Source organism: Homalodisca vitripennis, chromosome 1 (genome assembly GCF_021130785.1).
Source record: "Homalodisca vitripennis isolate AUS2020 chromosome 1, UT_GWSS_2.1, whole genome shotgun sequence".
In the NCBI taxonomy this organism is placed as follows: Eukaryota; Metazoa; Arthropoda; class Insecta; order Hemiptera; family Cicadellidae; genus Homalodisca; species Homalodisca vitripennis.
The window spans coordinates 167049119-167065411 of record NC_060207.1 but is presented as its reverse complement, the minus strand read 5'-3'; positions in this window follow the sequence as shown (position 1 = coordinate 167065411).

Sequence of the window (16293 nt, the reverse complement as noted above, 5' to 3'; positions counted from 1 at the left end):
TTATGCAGTGAAAAGGAAAAATGAGTGGAAGGTCTATATAATGAATCGTTGACAGGGCACACTTCAAAGCACTCTTGCTTTGCAGTATCCTCGATACCTCAACGGAACATTTATTATTTAAATACTGCTATGAAACCTAACTCATTGAATGAAAATTGGAATGTATCATGTGTTGGATATCTTGACGAAGATTTTATCTGTATACTTTAAATTTTGCATGCAACTTCATTTATACATTGACAAGAATGAGTTCTATTATTCAATGAGAGTGATATACTACAATTAAAATAACAGTTAAAACAAACAGATTCTGGCTCGTAGGACCATGAATCAAAGATATACTAATAAATCCAAATGAGAAAATATGATTAATTAAGATTAAGGCTACCGAGCTTCTACGAATTAAAAAGGCAGTCATGGTTGGAAAGGTAAAAACTAAGCAGAGGGTTAGAATAAAAGGGTTTATATGGTGATGCTAACTTACCGACGTTGTTTCCTGGATCACGGGGAACCTCCAGCTCGGTTACGGCTTCCCAGGGAGTCAATCGATGTCCGTGGACGGGCTGTTCCATACACCTTTCTCACGTCACTACACTTTATCACCGGGGTGATACATATGTTTGGAGGGGTTCCATCTGTCTATAACACACTAACGAGTTGCAATCGAGAGGGCTTGTAAAGCGACTTCGGCACACTGACAGCAATATTGATAACCGCACTATCTCTAGTCTACTAAAGGGGTTTTAAAGAGGCAATCAAAATTCCCTCAGTTTACTTAAAGAGTTAATGACACCATCCACGCTCACATGACGAGACGAGGACCAAAGTGGCACTACTACAACCAACGAATTAGAGAAAGAGCAGCGATACCCATTGATTTGGACGATCGCTTACGTTTCTACCGAGACGAGATTCAGAGCCGCACTGCCGTCTTGGGGACGCTTAGGACTGACAGCCAGACATTGCACGTTATCAATCCGCCAGTAAGATAACCGGAACATCACATCGGATAGCAAAGCCAAAGTCCATCAAACCGGCTCATTAATTTTTACATTGTAATGCCCTGAACTATTTTAAATGATTGTAAAGAGTCTTATTGTAAATACTTAAACTAAATCATATTCTAACTGTACATATTGAAAATATTATGTAATAATAGTAAATGTCCGACCAAGGAATTTAACTAACTGCCATTGAAGCCTCTCATTTAGATGGCTCACACAGTTTATCTTTTCCCTCCCTTTATTGTAAAATTTCATTTTCTGTATAATATCTTCTGCCTATATAATAGCAGGGCATCTTTACAATAAAATGAGCTACAGACTTGAAATTGTGCATGGACCTCAGCAAAGACTGATGTGGTGTGTGATAATATGAAATTATATTTCATCACCCAAACACACTTTTATAAACACAGATTTAACTTGAATACAGTTTTTAATTTTACCTGTTTGGGTGTCAATTTAAAATTGTTGGTATCAATTATTGGTTATGTAATTTGTTTACAAATCAATTACTACGTTTGACCTGCCTTTCAAATGTTAAATAACTGAATTACTAATTTAGAATTGTAATAAATACAAGTTGACTACCTGAACAACACTAACAATTTAATTTTACATAAGATAATTTTATTGTAACCATATTCCCAGAAAAAATTATAGTCATGTTACATAATTATATGTTTCATTCATTTTTTCACCTACAAAGGAATTCACTTACGATTCTTACTTTCGAAGCATTTTAGGTTTTTCGGACGCGATGAACAGAAATTGAATGAAAACTTCTCCCACGAATAGAAAATTTTGGTTCAGGGGTCGTCTAACATCACAATGGACGCCAAGGTTGGTGTACAAATTTAACCGACTCATTATTATCTCTATTAGCTCAAATCTGTACTTAATTCGGCTTTAGTATATATAGTTAATTTAGTTATTGAAATGTCTTTCGGACAGATAGACAGACATGCATCCATATGAAAACAAATTTTCACATCTCTCCGGCAGACAAAAGGATACTGTACCAGCCTACATAGGGTTTAATGATACTCTGAAAAAATCCATGATTAACTGTCTAACATCAAAAACTCCTTGTCAATGCAAATATGAATGTTCACATAAATTTTAGCGTCTGCAAATGTAATCTTTTACCACATATCTTGCCACATGAACCATTCACAGTTTAGTTCATTAAGTAGGGTTTCATAGCAATGTTTGTACAAAAACGCCCAAACATTTTATATCAGTGGTATCAGTTACTCTTTGCTCAGTGGTATAATCTTTCACTGGGCAACTTCGAGAAGTGGCAAAAACGATATAAATGTGTATACAATACTGATCATTATACCAAGCAAAAAGCCTTATAAATCTAGCTTGTGTTACTTTTAAACTCGACTTAAATCATATGAAATTTTACTTGAAGTACTATCGTAAACACTGGGTAAGTTACGCGTTATAGCCAACTAAAGTATAAGAGGCCTATTTTAGCTACCCTCTATTGTGACAGAATCAGTGAGTGGCTGGGCGAGAAGACACTGAGGTTGAAATGGCCGTGAAGGTTTCATATTGCCACGTCGCGTCATCACTATAAATAGTTCTAAAATAAAAAGTAGATATGTAAAAAAAAAAAATAGCGGATTTTTTGTTAATAATTAAGAGTTATAAAGTTTGAATAAAGTTGATATTTTGGTTTGCATATTGTCCTGGAATAATACCTGACAAGGTTGGTAGAGAGTTCTGGGACACTCTGTATATAAATGAAGGTTCATGCTAACATCAAGTATTTAGATCTCTTCGTTCTCAGTATACAGTAAGGACAGACAGACATACAAAAATTTAATATTACCAGCCCCTATAGTGTTCGCTACCGCACTGCTGTAATATTACCAGCCCCCCGCAAAGATAATGAGTATTTTACTTAACATAAGTATTAAATTAAATTAATAATATATTAATAGGTATTAAATTCGAATAATAACTTTCAAGATGTATTAGTTGTTTATGTTACTATTACAAAATGAGACAAATCGAATTTTTAGAAAAACTTTCGGATATATTAGTTTTTACTAACTACGTTAAATTTCTACATTGGGAAAAATTATATATTAGTTCTGCCTCCAGTGATCCTTACATTCCCATACATGTATTTAATAAAATACATGACAGGGCGTTCTCATAAAACTAATATAGACTAATGTAAATATTTATTGTTTTCTGGGAAAATATATAACACAAATATTTATATAAAAGTCCAAAACTCTAAAACCAAAAAATGACTACTATGCTTTTTCACAATTCTCTCCACAGGAAATTTAGAAATATAGAGAACACAGGGTTGAAGTAGTGGACACATTGGTGTAAAGGCCAGTAGAGCGTGTATTGCCACATCATTAGAGATGCCATGAATCTAACTGACACCGGTTTAATATTGTCATGGCCGACACATGTTACACGATGGTGCTAATCTACTCTTTATCTAAATGCAGGCCTATCACTAAAACCAATCCTTTTTCATCTTAACAAACTTATAGTCTAACATCATCTTTAAAATATAAACCAGTTTTAATATTGATTTATTACATACCATGATTACTTCGAATTAAAAAAAAAAAAAAAAAAACTAGAACGCTATTTAAACGTATAATTTTCCTTTAAAATATATCGTATAACACTATTTTTAAAACAGCTTAGCTTTGGATCTATTTTTTGGAATTTACCAAAGTATATTTTAATTGCTTATAATCATCTATCTTACAATAATTTGTAATGTGGCTGGGGACTGGGTCTTTGCATGGTATTGGTGAAGTTTGCCCACTCAACACTTACATTTTCATACCGCTCAAGAAGATCCATCATTGACCCTAATTGCAAGGAAGGTAAAGATGATGATTGCAGTTTTGTGAAAAAGATTGTATAATAGATAATATTTATTAGTAGTTTATAAAAAGCCAGCATAATAAATAATGTGTATTAAATTATACTTAGCTATCACTATAATGGAGTCAACATTGACAATTCTAAAAAGGGGATAATTCAGGCAACTCAAGTCTAGATGTGGAAGTGACGAAACTATTGTGTTGGTTGAGTCATATACGAATGGCTTATATGGTGGGGGGAAGGGGCTATGGGGATGGGCAGAATAGGGATGAAAAGAGGCTTCTATCTTAAAAAATTAAAATAAAGGAAGAATTAAGTAAGGGAGTTTATCATAATTTGAGGGCATTTCAATAATATATATTCATATTATTGATGAAATAGTTGGTCGAAATGATGGATGCCATGAAAAGTTTAAATCAACTAATTTTTCAGTGGTTTATTTGAAAAAAGAAACTCAAAGGCACATAGAACATTTTGATTCTGTTTATTTATAATGATAGTAATTTTAGAACATTTGAGATAAACGTAGAATCGATACTGAACTTTACAAGAAATGGAGATAATTTAGACTACTCTGAATCCGATTATAAAATATTGCACACATAATGAGACCTTTTTGACAAGTAGTATAGGTAATATACTTCTGAATGTAATTTGGTTACAATATTCATTACCAAGTATGACTCGTTGAATTCAGCATGAATTCAAAGCAGATGGTTAATTCATGTAGAATTGCGATTCTAGACTGTAGGAGAATTAAATGAAAGCTGAGTTACTATTCTAGGCTGCAGCAGTTTCCAAATTGATTCCAGACTAGGTTAAGTAAATTGATTTAATTAATGTGAGATTGCATTGCTCAGGGTACTAGACCTTCAAGGAGAATTGCCAGAGAGATAATGGATATTCCAATAAAAGCAGACCTTGATATAAAGATTCTTTTAATGATATTAGTTTTGTTAGCGTACGAAAATGTCATGCCCAGATAGGAATTCGAATTTAGCTAACTCCATTACGTACATTAAAAAAGGAGCATTGGCATATAAATTATTTATTAACTCTACAGAATTTTGTTTAATACTCATACCATATATATCCATACTCCTTACATTCTGTCTGAGTAGCTTTGCAGAAGGCTAAGCAAGGTTTATGTGCGATGAACAAGTTAAACTTCTTATTGCAATCTTATAGTCAGTCATTTGTAGAATATTCTGAAAAGGCATTGCAACATCCAAGGTAAGTCAATAACGGCTCATATGTTACAACCACCAATAGAGTGATATTATATAATTGTTGCATTGGTTTATTAGTTACTGTAGAACTAATTTGAACTAAATTAAATTATCGCATCATGCTTTGAATCCAATTTATCGACCTGCTTTGCTGATCTGTTAGGAAAATGCTTCAATTTATTATAAAAACTACAAAAGTATTTCATTAATACACCTTTAAATACTATATTTTAATTCTATGTATAATTAAATACTACGATTCACTTTTGACTTAGGTCTTGGGAATCCAAACATGTATACACCATTATGGCAAAAGTATTCATGATGAGCCCATTGAAGTTTGAAAAATTCTAAATTTGTGTGCGCTTTGTTTCAAAAATAAACCACTGTACTCTCGATATCGGAAAAAATATTGTTAAAGCACAATTTTTCAGAGGCATAAAAAATTGATTCTTTAACTAGCAAAACTAGGTCTTCATAATATTTAAAAGAATAATTTCATGTAGACCAGGGCCTTTAAGAAAGATCTACATTTTTAAAATAGGTCTAGTATTTTCAGATAGCTGACATAGAGTATCAAATTAAAATTATATTATTTAGACCAGAGTATACTAAGAAAATGGAACAATCAAAATTAGTGCATAGATGCAGGGTAGTCTATAATAAAAATTAATTTTGCGTTTGCTGAAATAATAGTTTGAGTATTTAATAATATAAATAATACATTTGAAGATCCAATACTGGATAGTTGTAAAATAAAATATATTCTCATAATAGACTTGAATTTTCTCCTGAAATTTACTCAGTTTATGTAATTGTGTTTAAATGGAAATAAATACAAATATGTTAATAGGTGATTTATGTTTAAAAAATGTAATATAGTACATTAAAGCACTATTTTATACGTATTTTAAAATGTTTCGCAGTATTGCACTGAATCCAAAAAGTTCAATGTACAGTAGAAAGAATAGGGAAGCGAGTTACCTTTCAATAAAAACCGATCAGTCTGAAAACTGATGAGATGAAAACGTTCAGTTAATCTCTTACTATTTATATATTTTAAATTGCGTTTCCTTCTGATTTTTATTAAGGTTTAAAATATAAACCTTTAAAAAAATCAGATACAATAAACGTCTTTGGTACGTTCAGATTTTATATTTAATTCTAATAAAAAATTTATAAATGTACGTTAGATGCAAAAGCTTTCTATTATTACAATATTCCTACCGAAGCTTTAAATCATACTTATTGAAATAGTAGTTATAAACAAATATAGTGTTAAGAAACTAGGGCTAATTTTAGACTTTAAAATTTTAACAATATCGTTGGATACTTAGTTTTAAGACAAATTAGTAAATATTTAATTGTAGACCTAATCAGCCATAATTATTATTGCGTTTTCCCAAGAAACAGAGAAGCTGGGGATGAAGAGCCCAAACTGATGGCACAGTTAGCCGTTAGTTGAACCATCATTATGAACCAATTTCTAACTCTCCGAAGGGCTTTTGGATACACAGATGCCCCAAAAATTCCTTTTATACCTGACAGTCTGTCTATCCACAGGATACACCGTGAATGAACTGAGCTACAGACTTGAAACTTTGCAAGTTATTTCAGCGAAGCCAGTTTATTTTGTTTAGAATTATAAAGATTATCAGTATGTGCACGTGAAAACTTTTCATGGTATTAAACTACCACATCAATATGAAATTACAACCAGGCCCCACGCAATCAACTACGCTTAAATGCATCATTACTTTATATGATTGGAGTGTTTATGATGATTATGGCTTTCGAAAACCATCAGACACGTTTGTAATCGTGAGGGTGTTTGCATATCATTATTGTGGATTTGTCAATAAAGCATAGTGACATACATCAGTTCTTTTCTGTATACTCACTTTGTTGACAACAGTGTCAAATAATTGAAGGAAAAGCTGTCCTAGGTGTGAATAATTTGCTTTTGAGGGTGACTAGAATAACACATATAACTCTGGCGGTTAAGTAACAATTTTTTATTTGAAATTACGTATGTAACTATATATAATGTTTAATATGAGCGAGTGAGTGCCTACTGTTGAAAATATTGAAATTGGACACACGTGTGCCTCATGGCTTAGATAGAAAAACTAATCCATTTTCATTATGACCAAAGATGCATGGGAGTTGAAATCTGGTAGCAACTCTTAAAGCAAAAACATTTCGTTTCCACCTTCCTAGAAAGATGAATGTGACCTACAAAATGGAAACTGACACACACGTCGTTTATGCTTGCCACACGCAGATAAAAAATTTGTTATACCCGTATAACATAAATTTTTACAACTCCCATTGTCCTATAAGTATGAAATTTGACAAACAGGCTTTCACCACTTACACAGAGTAAAATAATTTGCACCAATATCAACAACCCATAGGGATTTTAAATAAGGCTGAAACACCTAATAAATTATATTTTTGCTTTAAACTTCTAGTTGTTTTAGAAGGGTGAAATTTAATACACGTGTCCCTAAGCTCTCAGTAGACCATCCATTCCTGAAAAATTTAAACCGGAAGTAGATTAAAATGGCCAGCAGAAGTGGCTTTGTATGGGAATGTTTTAAACCCACTTTATATATTTCCTCCACAATTAAAACGCTACTATTGTACAAGAAGTAAGAATACTATTGTAGAAGAAGTTTCAATGGCCGGAAATAGTCAGTTTTTGATCGAAGTAGACTTTGCAGATCAATTTCCTTTACCGGCTAACCCTACTATAGCGCCAGCAATTTCTTAGGCCTAAAGAAGATTATTTTTAATGTAAGTGAACTCTTTTTGCTTGAAGAACACTTTTTATACCTATATATATATATATATATATTTTTTTTTTTTTTCTTAATTAGGACCACAACGCTAATGCTAATATAGCCCAAAACTAGCTTAGAACGAAAGTAAATTACAATGACCAATTTTCAAGAGTAGGCTTTTCAGAAAAAGTGTATTATATATTTTCTTAAACGGAGTAACAATGCAAACGCTGCTATAGCACCGAAAGTAAATTACAATGACCCGAAGTAGACGCTTTTTGACCAAAGAAGACTTTTCAGTCCTATGAATGTATTACAGTATATTTTTTACTTGGCAGCCTAGATGTCGATACGATGTAAAGAGTTCGTTTTGAGTTTCTTCTTCGCCGACTATCTTTGGAGTTTGGAGCTCTTCAGACAAACGTGACACCAGGTTCCAGGAGTCAAGTTTGTAACAGTGTTGGATCCAGACGCTGTCCTAAGAGGAATGTGAACTAAAGCTAAACATTCACATTAGACTTTGGTTATTACTATGATACTAGTTCTCTTTGGTTCGAAGTATTGTACTTATTCATAAAAGACCAAGTTTTGTTCAAAATCAATACATTCACAGGTTATCTCTGGTAGTTACAGAGAGTAGTCACCGTTTGACCTCCACATCATTGGCTGAAAGGGCACCACAAAACATTCTGAACCTGGGCTAACATTTATTATATAGCATATGAAGGTAAATTTGGTTTAATGGTGATAACAAGGACATAATTAGCGAAGTTATTACACAAAGTGGTTTTGTCCCCTTAGCGATTTACATAAAAACTTTCTGTGGAAAGGTTTCTCGACTCCACATCCATTTACGATACACCCTAATTAAGCATTATTCTGTAGAACGTGTTTGGATATGTTTGTTATAACTACTACAATCACAACGTGGCTTTACCCCCTCACCATTTTTGTATACACTTTCTATGGAAAGTTTCGTTAACATTTGTTAATAATGTTGTCTTTAATCTTGATGATACATTGATAAAAATTTAGTGAAGTTTTTATTACAATATAAATTTATCTAAATGTACAATTTGGGATTGTACAGGTACACATCATCTTCAAAAAGGGTTCGTAGATTTGATATAGTAGATTTTAGATGTAGATCTTAGTGTAATTGTAGCTTCAGTCCAGTGTTTAAAGTTAGTTTTTAAATACCATTGATATCGAGGAAGTGCACTGCGGTATTGTGTAATAGAATAATAAAATATTTCAAAACAAAAGAATTTATTTAAAAAAAAAATACAAAAGAATATTCTTTGAAAATATATGACAAGAATGTTGTGTAACTGATTAATGTTGCAGTATTTTATTCATACTGGAGTAGTAGAAGACAAATTTATAATTGGTCTTTATAATCATATGACTACCTACATTCAAAAACCAATTTAAACGTTGTTAGTTTACTATGCTTGAAATGGAGAATGGCAGAGTTATTTAGCAAAGTATATTTGAACTGAAGTTTGGCTTTTGTAACCCATGAACCGCCCAAAGTTGAGAGGTTTATGTCGACTTCTCAGTTACCTATCGAGCTCTAGAATTTCCCACAAAGCAAACTTTACTCTTTGAACTTCATGCTCCATTGCTTGTTATAGTATCGTTCTCTAACTTCCTTGGCCATTACCTTCAGCCAATATTTGTTAATCGTATTAATCATTAAATGAGAAAAGAACTTTAAAATATTTTTGCTTGTATTTTAAACATGCGCCAAGAGTATACAATGAATGAATGTAGTGTATAAATAATTTCATTTTTATTAGTTTACTTGTATCTTAAGAGAACTATACAAAGAATTCAACAAATGAAAAGGTTGTCAACATAAACTGTTACCAGTAATGGTGTATAGTGTATCGTTTACGTTATATCAAAATACAATAAACATTCCGCGTGTTGCTGATAGAGGAATTTGAATATTTAACTACACATTACTGTAATATGGAAGAATAAATTACTGTACACCTAAGTTTAATTTAAAACACCATACTACATATACAGTTTTGCTAAAATAACATAATGTTTAAAACTGCAGACGGATTGTTTCTACACGTTGGCACGGTAGATTGGATGTGTCTTTTATTGATTGTTTATATTTTATTAAAAACAAGTGTAAGGCATTACAAATTGTCGTAATCCAAAGAAAATACGACATTGAACGTAACTTAAAGTTGAAGTTGCTACTTCCAGTTTAGCTAGGATTTAAATCAAACTTTAAATTACTTCGTTTACACGTCAAATGTGCTCGTGAGAAGTAATGTGAATTGGCTCGTAACTTTATTTAAATTGAAATAAACTTTAACTATTACTGTTTTAAATACCGTACATCTGTCCGTCTGGTAAAGCAATCATTTCATTAGAAACACACATTAGCAATGTCCTCATTACCAATTCCCTAGGCATTCGTGTCAAAACTTAAATAATGCATTTCTTACAACTTTATGGCCTGTTTTATTTTATATTCATTGCATGTAGTAGCTTTGGTTCTTGTTGTAAAACAAGAACAGTTAACTGACTCATATATTATTGTACTATTGTTATATACAACAGTTTTTACGATGCCAAAGAATAACGCACAATTAATTATTCTTGCACCAATAAATTGGGATATTCTTGTTATTTATTCTTGGTTGTGGGGTTGTGGTTTACATACATCAATATCATTCTAAGTTACTTACTCTTTACAGCGGAGGAATATTAAAAACAGCTGTCATATGGGAATGACACCGTAAGTGCCTGTACTGAATTTGTGGGCCCTGAAGCAGAGCTCCAGCAATCATCGGGGTCGTGATCTAAAATTTTTAAATACGATGCAATTGATTTTCAGAAGAACCATGTTAGGGAAATATATTTTAATATTAGTTCATTGAGTTATAACTTTCCGTTACTTGATAGTCTATTTCAAGAATCGGATAAGTACCTATCTTTGTATAAAAAAATATAGTTACGTCAGATATTATTTACAATCAGTCAATATTTAGTGTTTCGTAATTGAAAGTTGTAAATTGATAGGAACTTTGTTATCAGAATTTTATAAAAGATAATGAGTTATCTCAATCTATAATAATTTATATGGAATAAATTAATATACCACACAGATATTCCAAACATTTTGAAATACTGAAGTATTAAATATGTTATTGGGTTTTGAAACATGATTCATGTTTACAGAAAGAGGCTCACAAGGGAACTGTTTCGCTCTCTGACTGTAGAGAGTTCCGACCAAATGACTTGGAAATGGTTGCGGTTCTGGGAAATCTCGTATCTTCCAACGACTTCACATATATCTAAAATGTCATTGGGAGGTCTATGATTTTGCAAAGCTGTGACATAGTATTGCTTCTGGACATTCTCGTATTAAATGTCGTTATTTTTGAGGTTATATATAGATTAATACCATTTGTAAATACTTCAATATTCCACTATTAAAAATATTACAATTGTGTAATCTATTCAATGTTTTCCTGGTGTGCATGCATTTTAACCCAAGTCAAATATTTCGTAATTGTGCAAAATCCAATATATGAATTTAAATTCTTTGCTGTTTAAAAATGTTGCAAGAACACAAAATACTTACTGCCAAATACTTTATAGAAATAGATAGCTATCTTATATTATGTTGGAAAGTCTAAGTTATAGTGTTCTATTATAAACTAACTAGAAAGAGTTTTTGTGATTCCTGTTTGACTACGATAACATGATTTCCAACTGCTACTTTTAGGATCTATTCTAAAATAATCTAAACTTTTACAATACGAAACAACCAGTATGGTCGTATAATATTTATGAAGATGACTACTAAGATCGCATATTATCCACTATTAATTGTGCACAGTGCAAATTACCGCTACTGTTCGGTACACAACTGAAGAGCTGGTTCATACCAGGATCTGATCAACTGATATTGATACTGGCTGACCCACCTTACTTTTGCTGCCGTTTACTTAGCAAATGCTCACCGTCATAATGTCTATTCACGACTTGACATGAATATAATCATTCTATAATTTCCTTTGCATTAATTTCATTTTAACTTGGGAAAAATGTTACTAAAACGAGGTTTTGATTTTAAATTTCAGTAATTAAGTAAATTATTCGATCAGTAACCTACATGTGTATTTGTTAGTTATTAAATGGGCAAGAAATAAATTATTACACACGATAAAAATTAATGTTTGAATTTGTAAATTATTGCTTTAATCTGATAGCCATTTGTTTCTAGGTTTTGAATCAAACAAATTAATATACACCAAAAATGTATCTAAAGGGCTAAATATATATTAACTATTCCCGCACGCGCCCTGTGAGGCGCATTGGGATCTGTGAGATTTATGTACTAAAAAATGTTGACTTGAAGTGTTTTGAACTTGAACTTGAAGGGCGCTGCACACAAAATACGGACCTATACTAATCCAATCATCAAAATAAGATATGTGGATGGACCACTTGACACCGTATTATTACCCTGTAACTCTAGTGGACATATTCAATCGCTTACAAGAATGTACACAGCTGTCTCGGAGAGCGTATAGATGAGAGAGTCGAATATTAAATCCAATATAATTAAAGGTTTAACAAGTGCAAAGTGCCTTAAATAACTATTTAATAATTTGTACTAGATGCATCAATACATTTCATGTGCAGGGGTGAAATCACAATCACATCAATGTATTTAAGTTTCTGTCTGATGACTAATAACACTACATCCTATTGTCGGTGCAGAGACAAACGCTGTTTAAAACGAGAGATATGACTCGCTGGAAATTAATCTGGAGATATGTCTGTCTAAAAAGATCCAGGAAAATTCGGTAACGAAGAAGCTCATAACGAACTATTTTCATCGTTTTGACATAAGAAACACCTGGATTAAAACAAAAAGTGTAATCTAGGTGAAGAGTTATTCTCATTGTATCATTCGGCGCACAATGAGTGGACTACGAAGGTTTAAACACGATCCCAATGCTCGGGGGAGCAACGGAGTGTTCTGCACATAATGGTTGGAAGGGTTAAATTTATGTGAAAGTTAGCTTTAGCTCCAGTTCACGTACTAATCAATCAATAAGATGTATACAGAAGCAGGTCTAAGAAGCCTGCTTTTGTCAAAATGCAACTAAGCTGGATTTTTTAACAATCTCTACATTTACTCTGTGCTATTCTGTGCTTTCACACAATAAATATAAAAAAATAGCGGTTAAACGAATTAAACATGTGGTCATGTGGGGGGGGGGGGGGGTGGGGGGGGGGGGGGGTGGGGGGGGGGGGGGGTGGGGGGGGGGGGGGGTGGGGGGGGGGGGGGGTGGGGGGGGGGGGGGGTGGTTGTAGGGATTAAAGTACTGAAATTCTGTTATTTAATTTAATATGCTGTATATAAATTAATTATTTACAAAATTATAGTTTTTGTAGGACTAGTAGTTTCTTCTTTAGAGGAATATCAAATGAGTAAAGGTTTGCTAAACATGTTTATTTGAACATTAGCTAAGTTGAGTGTTAGTTTTACAGGCGTCTGGATCAAAAATTAGAAATATTGATCAGATTTCTAATCAGTAGCCAAGATAACTGAAGTTGGTTATTTTTCTTAGCCCCCATGTTATTATTCATCCCGAATAAAGGGTTGGTGTTGGGTAAAAATATACTTTATTTATATAATAACACATCATCCGTTACAGTCAAAATCATGTTTGATATTACGTTTTAAATAATGTTTACTTCCTCATGGAGTAGTAAGCAATCTAAGGAGTAAAGTTTAGACACAAATGTCTAGAAATTGAAGTAAAAGGCCGTTCAAGGAAACAGATTCTCATCCTTGAAGCCCTTATGATCCTCTCTCGATTCTCTTTTTCAATTCTCTTATGTTCGGAGTTTGTCTTATAACTATTTACGATCTTAATTTAACTTCATCGTTAAAAAATCCAAATATTCCTTAAAACTTATCCTTAACAGAATAATATTTAGAATTTAGTATAAAAATAATATTTTAATAATGTATAATATTCAATACAATGGAGTCCAATTTATTGGTTATTCTGATTATTTCCCCAGACTTTCCATACATGGTAAATGTGTAAACCTTAATAAAACATTCAATATTTTGTTTATAATGTCATGAATACTATACTATACCATATTTGGACTTACATGAAAAGATTCTATCGAGGACAGAATGTATATGTAAGAAATTTTGTCTAATTCGATTCCAAAATTAAATATGTTTAGAAGTTAGTTACGTAATACACAAGCTAAGTGATTCAAACTAAGTTAAAATTTCAAGTTTATTTCCTTACAAATTATGGTTTAGGCTTAGCAGTCTATTACAGGTCTATATCATTATTAAAATATTACCATTACATATCATTATTGTTATTCATTACCATTCAATTATGGTTTTCATCAGTATAAAAGGTTCATTGTAAAGATAATTATTCAATGAGTAACAGAACATTCCTTGTTTTGTACCTTACTTGCGAGCACCGATGTGTGAAATGACGTTATACCACTCAAGTAATTCATGAGCGCTGAAGGGCTTTATAGCTTAACACGCTGTCAGTCTCTGGAACCTTTGTTTCCGTGTGAAGCCTACAGAGTCAGTTATTTTATCAGTTTAGTCATTACCCTATTAAACATCTTAAACCCCAAAACTATTATATGTTCAAATTATTCCTGTAGAGTGTATCAAAAACGTATCCTTTGAATAATTGAAAAAGTATCAAAACTGATGACAAAATTTGCATCGTATATAAACACAAAACTCAATTTTTCTTGAAATATGAAGAGAAAATTTCAACTAAGAAAGAAATCAATAGTTTTATTAGCTGCGTTATTTCGTGGGTGTATAAACTCGAGGGTATCAGAAAAGTTAAAAATATTGAAATGATAATTATTTTCTCAGATAAAATTCTTTTAACTTTTAGCTTTTGTATCCAAACCATTAGACACATTAATAAATATTAAATCACGTTGGCTAACCATTTAATAGACCCTAAAGTAGCGAGTCCTCAGGCCTCTGTATCTGGTTATTTGACCGTGTTGTAACAGTCTATTATTTTTTGTAACAGTAGGTTTGTAAGTGTTTGAAGCTAGAAAAAAAGTAATTTCATATTTTTACCACTTCTACACCGGAACAATAAGAATGTCATAACCAATGATAACACAAGATGACATAAGGCAAGGCAACGATTTTACATATTACGTACTGTAATGCATGTGTACGATAATAAATTATTACATTTGATTTTCTATCCAAAGTATTTCAATCTTCACCTGTAATCTTAGTTTCATTCATCCATTATATTAATACTAAGTATGGTATAACTTACCGCGTTATTCTATGAGGCTATGTTGTAATATTGCATTCCTCAGCGAGCCTTCGGTTTAGTGAATAAATTATCACATATTTGAAATGCCTCAGTTTAATATACAATCTCACCACAGTATTTCAGGAATTCATATAGTATTTTTGAACCCCCAAATAAGTCTGGGCGAGGCTTAGACTGTAAAAACGGTAAATAATTAAGATATTTGTTGTGTACCCCTATATCGGTTGATAACATTAAAAGTAATTATAAATTTATAATAAAAAGTTTACAACGGATGTTTTGATTACCAAAAGCTTAAAACGTAATTTTGTGTGCATTAAATGTCTATGTTACAACGCGAAACACAAAAAGTGTTATAAAAATAAAAATGTAAGCTACGGCCAAGTATACTTTAACTGGTTCATTCTACCTAGATTTCACGATATGCCAAGATACTAAGAAACCGAAAAGGCTAGGGAGATTATTTAAAAAAATGCATGGGCTTATATGATAGGAGTTGGTTAATGAGTTTAATTTCTAAAATTTCTTACATGTTCTAATCCTTCTATACACTTTGTTCCAGCTTAGAATTATCGCATTCATTACCATGTCGGTTCTTTCTGTAATTGCTTTAGAAAATGTAATATTAAAATAATAATATTTAACTTAATACTGTAATATTATATATAATAAACTAATGTCTCTTCCTTTAAACACAAAATAATAATAATAATAATTATGTCATAAAATGATAGTTTATATTATTTTCTCTCTGACTTTTAAGCAATTAACTTGTATTATGTATTTATTACCAGAGGAAAATCTTTGTAGTTATTTATTATAATTTAACTTAATATTTAAATGTTAAGTTTGTATAAAAAAGTTGGCAAATCCAACAGACAGTCATTTATAGACTAGCGTTGTAAAGGGCCAAGATTAATTTAATTTTAATTTGATTTTATTAAGGCTTTTCAAGATTTGTTATATACTTATACTTGAACATTTGTTATGGTGTATTACTAATTTAATAAAACACTTTTCCTATTCTATACTATTTATATAAACGAAAAGGACA